We start from the raw sequence: 12815 nt of genomic DNA, 5'->3' as shown, positions 1-12815 counted from the left end.
AAAGTAGATGAAGAAAAAGAAAGAAAGAAAGAAAGAAAGAAAGAAAGAAAGAAAGAAAGAAAGAAAGAAGAGTGTGGGGAGAAGGAAGAAAGAGGGAGACACAGAAGTATGCAGAGAGAGAAAATAAAGAGAAAGACAAACGCAACCATTGAGGTGATCCATATCATAGAAATATCAACATGATGGCCTGTAGAATATTGAAATGGCTGTAATCCTGTAGTTTATTAGCACACATAAATTATACATGAACATGACTTTCACTATGACTTTTTCATATACATACATAATATGTAAATTATAATGTACTTTAATAAGAAAAGCAATTGAAGTGTGGCAAAAAGATGTGAGTTTGTTAGCTTTGGAAGAACTGCTTAAGTCTCAGGACTTCTTTAAAGTCTGTTTACATATTTTAAAGGTCCTGCAAAAATACATGTATATATTTACAAAGATATGTTTAAAAAACAACATTAAAATAACTTCTCATTACAAAATGCATAACAGATCATTTACCAGAGACGTCTGAAAGCCTTTCCTAAAATCAATTCACCTGGTGTCATCTCCAGACCTAGCAAGCTACTTGCTGGGGTCCTGTCTCACTCTCTGCCTCCACTCTCATTTCCAAAGTAATACGCAGATCTGAGTAGAACGCCTGCTTTCTTCCTTCCTTTAAGATTCCCATTTCTAAGTGTCAGCTCCCAATAACTAGAAACATTTTGTACCTGGAACTTGCAGTGATAACACCTGGCAAAATCCAAGAAGCATTCCCTCCTTATTTCTTTGGAATGTATGCACTTATGTGCAGATATTAGTTCTTAAGTTAATTGATCATCAAGCTATACTTCCTAGAACCACAGAAGTTAAGTGTAGAGTAAATGACTAGGGAAATTGATAGATCTCCCTAGGAATGGGAAATATGTAGTTCTGGATAAATAAATGGGGCATGGTACCAGAATAAAAGGAACAAGCAAAGAGGTAGAGGGAAATAGGGGGAGGATGTAGGAAATACAAGAAAAGACAGCTAAAATTAAAGACCATTTGAGTAGTAGAATGGAAACCTAATACAGTATAGGCTTCCTAAATTATATACATATATGAAGGAGATCTGATTGAAATCATGAAACATTATAGAAGCTAAAGCTGCAGCTTGACATCCCTTGTCACTAAATGAGGCTTCCGGTACTGGGATTGGATTACATATAATTGAGTTGTTGGTCAAGTGGTTCCCTAAATAACACAGGCTATTGGCAGTGCATAGGTTGCCTGCTATACACTGAAAGCAGGGCCCTACTGCTTGCTGAAAACTATACCTATACAAGTCATATAATTTGGGGAAGTCCAGATGGTGCCTATATTAAGCCCTCACTCTACATGCAACATCTTTGATACAGGAAAGTACTCTGCAAGGTACCGAAGGAGAAATGTAAAGACCAACCCAACTGTAAACATTTCGATCAGCAATGGTGTCCTCCCTAAAAGATATGCTATTGCAATGGTGGCACAAATCACCTGGGAGTAACAACCACTATTAGATTTGACTTAGGTCCCATTCTATGAGATGGAAGCTATACGCAACACTGACTGAGTGACTAAGAACCTGAGACTAGTCAACCCAGGGATCTAGGGGGTAAATAGATACTACTGTTCTACTAATTAAACTTCTAATTACATTATGCTAAACTCATAGATCAGTGCCTAGCTCAGGCATCATCAGAGATATTTCACCCTGCAGCAGATGGGAATGCATATCAAGAGCCACAGCCTTCTGTTTCCTTGATTAGTTCTCTTTTAATTTATTTGTTTTTGTTTTATCTTATTTCATTTTATTCTTATCCCTTAGAGACAAAAAGGGGTAGATCTGGATAAAGGAAGAGGGGTGACAGGGCTAGGGGTGGCGGTTGGGATGTTTAGAAGGGAAATACATAGTCAAGATATAGTGTAAGAAAAAAGTCTACTTTCAATAAAAAGATATATGAATATTTCTGTACATATATCTATAAGACCCTATATTTATATTAACATTTTTTCTTTTAAGGTAAAGACATAAATATATTTTATATGGAAATCCTTGTGAGTTTTTAAAAAGAAGAGGATTATGAAAGGGTTAAAGCTTCAAGTTTTTGTTTTTAATGTCTTCCAGAGAAATCTTTCATTGTTACTACAAAAACTATGACGAGACCTTCAGTACAGAAAGTATTGTCTCTCATTGCATCTTTGAGACTGACAACAGATTTGAGCTGATGTCAGGTAAGAACAAAGCACATACAAGAAAAATTGAACAATGTTACATCTTTAGTTTGCTGATGTCGTTAAAAAAAAGATATTCCCTATGAGTGAAATGCTCAAAAGAAATCCAAGTGGGGATGACTCTGTAATGATAAATGAAATTGCATGGTCTCCATGGCCCATAAAATTGGATTTTATTTTATTATAATTGGTTTTTGATTTAAAACTCCAAGCACAAATAAAAATCTTAAAAGGAGCAGAAGTTTAAAAAGAACTATTTGAGTATCTTTATTATATGTGGTTTGACCTTAATAGTTCTCTATCGAACAATGTAACCATTTTATTGTTATTGGCGAACAGTGTATTGAATCTCTAAGAGGTATTCTTGTCAGGATATTGCTACAAAATACTCAGTCACACACACACCAGCTTTAAAACAGCATTTACATAAGTTACAATAGTAATAGGTGGTCCATATTGCTGCAGGATCTAATATTTGTTAACTACACATCTTATTTCCATTGCTTACAATCATAAATCAAAGGTAATTAATAACATTTCAAGGTCTCCAATCTTCCAGGAAAGTGTTCAAAATATGATTATATGCCATTTACTGGATTCTATAAATGATATTTTTATCAGATACCTCAAAAGGCTAAGCCCATCAAAAAATTTATAGTTGTATATGACAAGTTACATAGTTCTAACTGGAGAGAAAGGCAGTCATGATATTTCTTAAATACTTTGTTCAATATCATGTATATAAAATTAAAGAAACTTGAAGGAAGTGTAAACTATTTCACAAAACAAATGAAGGCAAATAGTGTGTCATTTTGAAATATAGACACTGGTTACCCAGAAGAGTTAAATCTCTTTGGAATGTGAAAGTCTGTAATGGATGTGGGTCTCTGAATCTCTTTTCATCAATTGCTGGATGAAGCTTTTCTGATGACTATTAGACTAGGCACCAAGATATTGTATTTTTTCAGCATATTTAAAAATGTAGCTGGGCGGTGGTGGCGCACGCCTTTAATCCCAGCACTCGGGAGGCAGAGGCAGGCGGATCTCTGTGAGTTCGAGACCAGCCTGGTCTACAAGAGCTAGTTCCAGGACAGGCTCCAAAGCCACAGAGAAACCCTGTCTCGAAAAACCAAAAAAAAAAAATAAAAATAAAAATGTAATGTATAATTAACAAATACAGGTTAATAGAATGTCACCTATAATAGATTGCAGAGATTATATGTTAGGTGGATAGGTATTTTTCAAAACTTTCAAAGGCTAACAGAATATGGAATTTAAAATATCTTAAGAACTTAGAACTTTTCTTGACAATGAGACACATCTGCTCCTGGCAACACCAATTTACTTCAGGAGGATGCTGGGCATTGAGGAGACTCCTTATGGAGTTTGTTAGCCATTTGAGCAAGAAACTGCTCTTGCTTGAACTTCTTGATGTTATGCAGGACCAACAGAAAAATGATGGTTGAACTTGCCTAAATGTGAGACAGTCCTTCAGGGTCCTTGCCTCATGAAAGAGTGTTCCAAGCATTCTGCAGAACAGAGAAGAAAGTGACTAACAAATTGCCAATATAAGTGGAACTCTCCTTGAAATTCCCTGCTTCATAGTATATTCTTCTACATACATATTCTAAACTTAATTCCATTTTTTAACACTAAAGACCAGCAAGATACTGTGGGGACCAGGATGGGCTTCTGAAATACCCCCTTATCTAAAACTTTTTTTCCTTTAGCTCCTGAACAGCTAACAATGTAAATTACATTATTTTACACCAAACCCTAACACTGCTTTACTAGACACAGAATGCCTGCCTACTGAAGGATCATCCAAACCTGAAGTCCAAATTACGTAAGGTTATTTTTCTTCCAGTATCGCTGAAAGCACCACATTATGAAAGCAGGAATTTGCCATTTCATCATCCAATTGTTCACAATCCTTTAATTTCTGAAAGCATAAAATTTGGAAGAGAGAAGACAAGTCTACAGGAGAGAGTAACTTTCATACTGAGTCACATGGAAAGAAAAGTAAAGAAAAAAGCAGTAAAACAGAATAATTTATGTAGTTGACCTTAAATACTCTAAAAAATCATGGGATGATGCTACTCATGGGATCCCTTTCCACATAGCAAATATGCTTTATTTCTTTAGATGTAGTATGTATGTGATATCACCTTTGCAGTAATATCTAAAATGTCATTTTTTTCTACTTTGTTCTGACCTTAGGAATATGTTTTACTACTGATCATATTATTTTTAAATTCAAAAGCCCCTGATGTGTTGACTGGAGTGTCTACATATTTTTTCTGTCACCTTCCATTTTAACATTTCTTTCTGACAAAAATTAAGTGAAGTTATTCTAGCTATATATCCATATGCATTGTTCAAACCATGATCAATCAATTGTATCATGGAGTACAAGTAATTATACCTCAAAACTCTTAACAGTGTACTTGCTGAGCAGTCTCTGATCTTTCTCCCATTTTCCCCTTCTCACTTTACTTTCTCATAACAATTATTTTTACCTAAATTTCTATCAAATCAATAATTTTCAATTCCACATATATATGGCATGACAAAATATTTCACTCATGATACTGCTTAGGTCCATCCATGTTTTGCAAATGACAGAAATTGGTACATTTTATTACTAGATAATTTTTCATAGAATAATTAATCTCACATTCCCTTTATGTATTTATTTATTGGGAGGACAGTTTTTGTGTATAAATCACCCAAGAAAGAAATGACCATTGTTTGAAAAAGCAAAGGAATAACAAAGCTTGCTTAAAGGTAGATAAAAAAGGCAACTCGCCTGCATTACATTGTTGATGATCATGTAAATTAAAAGAGCCATGATGGAATACATTATGGAAGTTCCTAGAGAAACTGAATGACAAAATGCTATAGGTATGGTTCAGCAATTCCTCTGCCTCATATGTGCTCAGAAGAAATACAATCAGCAGATTTATGTGACATCTCAATTCCCATGTTTGCTGTGACACTATTCAAAATTCCATCTATCTTAACACTGACGGTGCCATTTTGATTTGTTCTACAAACTATTTTGTTATTTTCTCCAAAAAGATTTGAAAAATCTATACTTTTTCCTTTTTTATTAGTTGTGGTTGTTGTTGGTGTGAAAGAAACGGCTATTGACTCTCCATCTGTTTCAGCATAGTGAGTTTCAATCAATACATTTATCCAAGTTTGGCCAGTTGCTTGAATTTGAACTCAATATATAGAAATTTTATTACATACTTTTGTAGAATAGGCAGTGGTAGACATGTTATAATCATTTACTTTAAATAAATCTAGATTTCTTCACTGAAAGAACTACAATTCGCCAGTAAGTGTTAAATACATTTCAGTTATAATAGCAGGCACAATTCCTTATGGCCACAAATCTCGTTCACAGTTTATTTTTGCCTTGCTATTATAAATCTGAATTTTATTACTGAAAAATTTTGAATTTTGAGTTGTGAGAGGAATAATTAACCATAAAGTGATCCTTAAATCACCTTTATTGATCCAGTTTTGTCTACTTCGCTTTAACACTGTATTATAAAATATTCATGATTTCTCCCCTTGCCTAGTTTTCTCATCTCTGATTTCCCCCACAGTTCCTTTCATGAACTGACACTATTTATGAGTTGCAGTAGAATACAGGAAGTCACTTTAGTGGAGGTGTCTGGTTTGGAATGTGGAAATGAAGTGGTAATGACTTCCACACTGAGAAATGGCCTGGTATGAGAATGCAAATCAAATCAAAGGCAAAGTGTATCCACATGGAGACTACTATGCCTGGCATGGAGTAGAGCAGGTATAGACTGTTACATGGAGTTAAGTTTTCAAGTTGCATCAAAAAAGCATCCTCCCATACTGAAATGTGTCCGAATGTAAGCAGATCAAAGGTGTTTGTAACTGGAGACTCTTTGTTCATTTCCTGGCCACCCAGACCAAAATAATCCCACAGAAACCATATTAATTACAATGCTGTTTCTCCCATGTCTCAAGTATATTTCTAGCTAGCTCTTACATCTCAAGTTAGCCAATTTTTATTATTTTATATTTTACCATGATGTGAGGAAGGTCTCCGGGTAGAGTCGTGGCAACCTACTGTGGAACTGTAAGCTCTAATAGAACAAATTTATCAAGGGCTGAATATGAGCTCTCAGAGTCCGAGTAAGATACAGAAAGCACCTAACTGAAGCTTTGACATAGTGTGGCACATGGGATAACACATGACAATTCAAAGAGCTGGCTTCCAGTTGAGTAATTGCACAGTGACTTAAAGTCTGCTTTTATTGATTAATTTTGCACTTTGATATTTTTATGCTGATAAAGTGTGTTCTAACTACTCTTATCTCCCATCCTGTTAAACACCTTCCTCTTCCTTACAAATCCCTTTACATATTGTCATATATTGTGATCTACTGAGTGGTACATGTGCCGAATGGTCTGAAAATGTGGTGGATTCACCAGTGGGCACATGACTGAAGATAGGGACTCTCCTTTCCTTGGAATTCTTCAGTCTCCAATAGTTAAACAGAGAAAAACAGAACCTCATACTCCCCTTGTCGATTCTGGATTTTCTGATAACAGGCCAGATCTTCTGTAACTCCAGCACCAAAAGCCACTGGATGATGTGAGTTCAAGTTTGAAATAGTTGTGTTCTGCCAGAAATTTATAATCTTTAGCTCCCTCCCTAATCTTCTTGCTTTTGGATTCATTCTGTTAGCAATTCCATGATGTTTCCTATGCTGGTACAAGTGTCTCCTTTAGCAGTGAGCACTCAACTTATTCTCAGAAACATGAGAGTCTTGGCATTCATCACCACTCATGCCAAAGACGGGCTCTGCTGATTAAGACTGAGAATAGTGTAGTGTGGAGCTGCGGGCCGGCTTCCTGCCGCCCTGCTCCCGGCCACCAGCTAGCTTATGCCCTGAAATAACAACACACAAATTGTATTCTTTTAAATACTGCCTGGCCCATTATTTTCAGCCTCTTACTCACATCTTGACTAACCCATATCTAATAATCTTTGTAACACCACGAATGGTGTCTTACCGGGAAAGATTCAGCACATCTGACCTGGTGGCTGGCTTCATCGCATCTGGCATCTCTCTGAGGAGAGGCACGCGGTCTGACTAACTTAGGAGAGGCGTGGCATCTGACTGAGCCATCTACCTCACTTCCTTCTTCCTGTTCTGTCTACTCCACCCACCTAAGGGCCGGTCTATCAGATGGGCCAGGCAGTTTCTTTATTAATTATCCAATGAAATCATCAGATAGATAGAAAACACACCTACATCAAGAGTCTATTGACAAAAATATATTTAGAAGGAAGTCAGCAAATAACAGTGGTAATTTTCATCTAGGACTTACAGGACTGTAGCTTTTCTAAGTAAGAGGATTTGATTAGGTTTGCAGTGCCATCCACAGACCCTTTACTGTGGAAATGGTTTGACATGCAATCAAACGTTTGGTGACCCCATCATAGTCATGCCACAACTTCATTTCTCAAGTGGCTACATCTTGCCTGGTACATCTCAACTTATATCTAGGATTCATAGTTGTGTCGAACAACCAATGCCTTTCATTCCTCAACAGTCCATTTAGGACTTCTCAGAATTTTGAAAGCCAGACAGTAGAGAGGAAACTTCAGCTCAGCTCCAGATTGCTTTGTTGCTGTTGTTGTGTTGTTTATCCCATATCTTGCAACCAAGGTCGATAGCGTTTTTATCATCTAGGTGTGGCAGGAAACCAAGAGAAATGGTGGTTGCTTGTATTGTTTAGGGGGCCTCTGTGTCCTCACTGATTAATCACCCATGAAAGACATCCTTCTTGTATTCATTTGAGAACATGTGTGTATAAGCATGAGACATAGTTACTATAAACTGGAAAAACAGTTAAAAGGATCATCTAATTCTATAGAACCAAGAAGCTCAAAAACTACACTCCCCACAAAATGCCAAATTCAGAAATCCATATCCTGGGTACCTTAAGCAATGTTAATAAAAAAGAAATTTTGAAAAATTATCATGAAACCCCACAAATCTGTTTTTTTTTTAAATTCAACAATGGCGACAGCAATACCTATTTCTTTTTCTTTTTTGTGTGGTGTTTTTATTTGTTTCCAATTTTTTTTAATAAAGTAGAAAAGAGAGACATAAATAAACCAAAACAGCAAATGTAAGTATATAAAATTTTGACACAATTTGACATGTATGCAATGTGTTTTGATGTTTTCATACAGATGCACAATGTATTTTGATTAGATTTATGCCACTAGTCTTTATAGCTTCCTCCATGTCTGGTTGAATTCCTCTTCTTTTCAATAACAAAAATCTTAAAGAAGCCAGAAGCAAAAGCTCTACATGTTATATGACATTAGAAGAAGCATTTATTACAACATAAACTTCACATTGCAGACAGCAAAATAAACACAGAATTCCAGATATAGAATGAAAGGTATCCACTGTGGCTGCCTTTATGTGTTTTAGTTAGTATCTATTGCTGTACTCTCTCATTTTTTGTTTTACTGGGGATTAATAGTCTCACAGTTCAACTGTTACATTGAGTCCTAGGTTTTTTTTTTTTAAAGCAATCATTTGGGGGAGGTATTTTGATCTTTTTCTTCTTTTTTAATTGAAAATAGATTCTTTTTTTCACAAAATACATCCTGACCAGTTTCCCCTCTTTCTATTCTTTCAAGTTTGTTACTTCACCTCACCAGGATTCTATCCCCTTTATCTGCGTTCAGAATAATGCAGACCTCCAAAGAAAAACAGCCAAATAGGAAAAACATAAAATATAGTAAGACTTGGCAAAACACCTTACACCAGGGATTCATAAGCAATCCATCTAGAGGAAGAGTCCCAAGAGCAGGGAATGGAATTAATTACACATCTACTTCCACTGGTAGGAGTCACAGAGAACAACAAGCTAACAGCCATACATATACCCAGAGGACCTGGCACAAGCCCTTGCAGTCCCTGTGCTTGCCACTTCAGTTCCTTTGAGTCCATATTAACCCTGCTTAGATGATTCCTGGTCCTTAGTCTCCTGCTGAACCCACCACCACTTTATAATCTTTCTTCTCCCTCTTCCATTGAGGGTTCTCTGAGCTCTGAGGGGAGGGAAGTGATGGAAACCTATATAATTTAGATTCTCTAGCTGTGTGTCTCTGCACCTGTTCCCATCTACTGCTTGAGGTAGCCTCTCTGATTACAACTGGACAAAGCACTGATCTATGGGCACATCAGACTATCATTACTAAGAATTTCTCTCTTTTTTTTTTGACAAGTAGTATTTGGTTCTACCCTAGGTCTCTGGATTATTTAATCTCTGGTTTCTGGCCATCTACGAAGTGTCAGCCATGGGCTCATTATCATGGTATTGACCTCAAGTTAAGCCAGACCTTGTTTGGGAATATTCCCACAAGATCTGTGTTACCATTGCTCCAGTCTATCCTGCAGGCAGGACAAATTGTAGGTCAGTGTTTTGATGGCTGAGTTAGTGTTTTAGTTATAGTTTAATTGTTATGAAGAGACACAGTGACCATGACAACTTTTTAAAAATAAAATATTTAATTGATATTTACTTACAGTTTAGAGGTTTAGTCCATTATCATCATGGTGGGAAGGAAGGAGGCAACAAGGACTGACTGAGACATCCTTCATCCAACCTCACATCTACTGAGAGCCTATGGGGACCATCTTCTTTAAAACCACCCCATCCTACTCCCTGAATGCCATAGGCTTGCAACCATATCAAAATGATGAAATGCATTAAGTTCAACTTTAAAAGTCCCTGTTGTTGGGAGGTGCTTGTTTGTTTCCCAGCAGCTCAGACCCAAAATAATCACACAGAAACCATGTTAATTAAAGCAGTGCTTGGCCAATTAGCCAGCTTTGCCTGGGGATCCCCAGTCTCCTCGCTGAGTGTTGGAATTACTGGTTTGCGGCATGCCCAGCTTTAGTTTGGGAGATGTGGATAGGAACTCCTGTCCTCAAACTCACACAGGAAGTGCTTCATCCATCAGCACGCCTCATTAACAACCACATACATATACATAATAACAGGAAAGTTACTGAATTCTTCATGGATCAGACTGGACATAAAGGCCACCTTTAATATAGGACATTTCAAATATTCCCATTGCTTTTTTGAGACTGAGTTTTAACAATACACTGAAAAGGGAAAAAATTATTCAGGACTATATTTTCTTTTATGTATATAAAGTACAAACTTCATTGTCATTTTAAACTGACTGTATCACTCAAAAGACATTTGCTGCTGTTTAACTTATGAGTTGTTTTAACCATAGGAGTCTTGAATCCTAATGTAAACGTAGATTCTATGGGTGGCCTGGAAATGGTTGTGAAAAAGTTATCCATTCTGTCCTACTGTAAAGTGAAAGAAACCATTGATAATTCACTACAATACAAGAAAGCCTTAGCACTCAATAAACTACAAACTTGGGGCTTGTTCCTGCCTCAACTTGGTACACTGTACTCTGTTGGCTTTCCAAAGGAGGTCTTACCTCCTCTGAGGAGTGGATGGGGGTGGGATGAGGGGGTTGTGTAGGTTTGGGAGAAGTGGAGGAAGGGTGAACCGGTACTAGTTTGTAAATTAAAAAAAAAAATTAAAAATGTAGTAATGCCTCTGGGACTGTATGGATTGAAGAGCAACTTTAGCATGATGCAGTAGTAGATGCAGTCCTCCTCTCTTTTGCTCCCTGGGATTATCTAAACACTGCTTACAGCAACAAGTACTTCACTGTCAGTCACACGGACACACTGAGAGCTTATTCCAAAAAGAGTTACTTTGACTTGAGGTCATAGATAATAATATTTTAACAGCATACTCAATAATAGTTTAATACCAAATCAGGTGATAGTAGTTAGCAGGTTGGAGAATTTGTATAGAGTGTAAAATATTTTACAAAAAAAGTGTTTCCAGGATGGAATTATTCAAGTATTCTCTCTAGCTAACTAGAGAGTTCTGTAGTGGTATATATATACATACATATATATATGTATGTATATATATACACACACACACAGAGAAAGAGAGAGAGAGACTCAAATGGAAAGTTTAGCCAATAATACAAATATGGGAAATATGGGTGTAGTAAGCATGTAGATATTAAATAAATTTATTGTTGTTGGCTAAATAGATAGACCGACAGACAGACAGACAGACAGATAGATGATAGATAGATGATAGATAGATAGATAGATAGATGATAGATAGATAGATAGATGATAGATAGATAGATAGATAGATAGATAGATAGATAGATAGATAGATATAGATAGATAGATAGATGGATAGATTGTAAAAGTATTGTAAAAAGACATAAGCTAGGCTTTAAGGTAGCAGACTCCTGAAGACAAACAAGAAGGAACTCTGATAAGGTAATAAAACCAAGGGTCTTTAGTGTCTTAAAGGACAGCGGGAGCCTGTGACAAGACAGGGGATACAAAATCTCCTGTAGACAAGTTGAAATACCAGAGAGCAGTGAGTGTGCACAGAAAGTGTGGCACTGACACGCACAGCAGCGGGTGGAGGTGGAGTGTGAAGGGCAGGAGCTGTTTTGAGGGTTGAGAGATGAGGAGAGTGAGGTGAGTCTAGTGTCCCTGGGCATTCAGGGGAGAGAAAAGGAGTTGTGGAAAAATGATGTAAGATAGAGAAACTCTAAAGCAACCCAGAAAAACAAAATAAAAGAGAACAAAACAAAAACACAAAAACAAACAAGAATTAGACAGGAGGAGTCAGAAATAGCCCAGAAATTGCAGAGAGTGGTTGCTAGAGAAGAAGAGATGTACTGTAATTGTAGAAATAATCCCTGTTTATTGACAAATGTAAGGGAGCTTTGGGGTTAATATTATTCTGTCTGTCAAGCAATTATTCTGGCCCTGAAGCAAAGACATTTCTCCAGTGCCTGGCTTATTATTTTTTAATACCTGTAAGATTCAAGGAGGAAGTATTTACTCATTACCTGCAGTGTTGGCTGTTATGCCAATATTTTCATAGATTTTCTTCTGTTTTAGGACCACTTTGTGTTTTGAGAGATATTAAAATAAAGACATCATAAAGGTTTATTTCTTTTGTGTGTCAATTACTAATAATTAGGCATTGGTTAATCAAAAAAGGATTAAAAGATAATTCTGCAATTTTATTAAAATCTTAAATAAGCCAAACTTGGGGGCCACCTTTAATCACCTCACTTGGAAAGCAGAGGTAGATGGAACCCTATGAATTTGAAGCTAGCCTGGTCTCAAAACAAGCAAACAAAAAAATCTTAAATAGATTGAATTGCAGAAAATTTATATCATAAAATAATGAGAATACATTTAAGAACTATATACTAAAAATTTGTCCATAACAAGAAATTGTCTATCTTGTATACCTAAAGAAAGTTCCAGGGGAAGAGTAGCCATTCATGGAAAACTATGATTGATTGCATCATAACTATATCATGACATTACTGATAGTCCTTCCCTTTAATGTCAGTGGCAAAGAAACTCATTTGTTTTAACCAGGGAAAATAAGAACACAAATGAGAA

This window comes from Arvicola amphibius, chromosome 11 (assembly GCF_903992535.2).
Source record: "Arvicola amphibius chromosome 11, mArvAmp1.2, whole genome shotgun sequence".
NCBI classification, from domain to species: domain Eukaryota; kingdom Metazoa; phylum Chordata; class Mammalia; order Rodentia; family Cricetidae; genus Arvicola; species Arvicola amphibius.
Note: the sequence above shows the minus strand (reverse complement) of the source record.